General features: G+C 44.2%; 1 non-coding gene across 1 annotated transcript; it reads right to left on the minus strand.

Annotated features, from left to right (window-relative positions):
- Positions 1-422: 422 nt before the first annotated feature.
- Positions 423-529, minus strand: LOC127109842 (small nucleolar RNA R71). The gene has a single exon (XR_007797091.1). It is a non-coding gene; the product is annotated as a small nucleolar RNA R71 (small nucleolar RNA).
- Between the last annotated feature and the right edge of the window lie 719 nt (positions 530-1,248).

A 1,248-nucleotide genomic window follows, 5' to 3' on the forward strand; every position in this document is an offset into this window, starting at 1 on the left:
TCTCCTCTCCTCCTAAATCAGAAGAAAAACCAAACATGGCTGAAGAAGGACCACATAATCGTCCTCTTAAATTCTACGCTACCCCGTCCCAACAAGAACCTCACAATAACATTGCTGCCCCCGCTATAAATCGAAACGATTTCGAGCTGAAACCCTCACTATTATCAGCCGTCCAACAACATCAATTTGCTGGAAATCCTACGGACGATCCTAATGAACACCTGACCAAGTTTGTGCAGTACGCAGATACTATAAAGGCGAACGGTGTATCTCAAGATGCGATAAGACTGCGCCTCTTTCCTTTCTCACTAAGAGACAGAGCTTGGGCTTGGTTGCAATCCTTGCCCTCCAACTCCGTTACGACATAGGAAAAATTGAAGAACGTCTTCTTATCCTGATATTTTCTGCCGAGCAAAACTGCTATGCTGAGAGCTCAAATCAATGGATTTCGACAAAAGGATGTGGAATCTCTCTACGAAGTGTGGGAGAGATACAAGGACATGATGAGGATATGTCCACATCACGGTCTCGAAGACTGGGTGATCATTCACACATTTTACAATGGGCTTCTGTATAACACGGGACTTACAATAGACGCTGCCGCGGGAGGTGCACTTATGGATAAGCCATACACCGAAGCCTATCAACTCATTGAAAACATGGCCCAAAACCACTGCCAATGGGGAGGTGAAAGAACTCCAGTGGAAAAGTCCCAGATGAAGGGTGGAATGTACGAAATCAGTAGCCTTGACCATGTTCATGCAAAGGTAGATGCCCTTGTCCAAAAATTAGATAACTTGACCATACCACCCGCAACCACCGTGGCTGCTGTAACTCCAAACTGCGAGTTATGTGGAAACCCTGGACACACTACACAAGAATGTCAAATATTAGCAGGAGTCCCAACCGATCAAGTGAATTACACACAAGGAAATCCATATTCAAATACCTACAACCCAGGGTGGAAAAACCATCCTAATTTCTCGTATAAGAATAACAATGCCCTGTATGCACCTGGCCAAGCGCCACCTGTTCCGCCTGGATATCAAAAGCCAGCTAATAATGCTCATAACATGCCTAGGAAGTCAAATCTCGAATTGATGATGGAAAGCTTCATAGCTACCCAAGCTCAGACAACAAAGACTTCTTGAACCAAAATATACATACTAGCGAGAAACTTAAACAACTAGCGAACAAAGTAGACGCCTTAGACACCCACAATAAAATGCTTGAAACACAGATTTCACA

The sequence above is a fragment of the Lathyrus oleraceus genome, chromosome 7 (assembly GCF_024323335.1).
Source record: "Lathyrus oleraceus cultivar Zhongwan6 chromosome 7, CAAS_Psat_ZW6_1.0, whole genome shotgun sequence".
Classification (NCBI taxonomy): domain Eukaryota; kingdom Viridiplantae; phylum Streptophyta; class Magnoliopsida; order Fabales; family Fabaceae; genus Lathyrus; species Lathyrus oleraceus.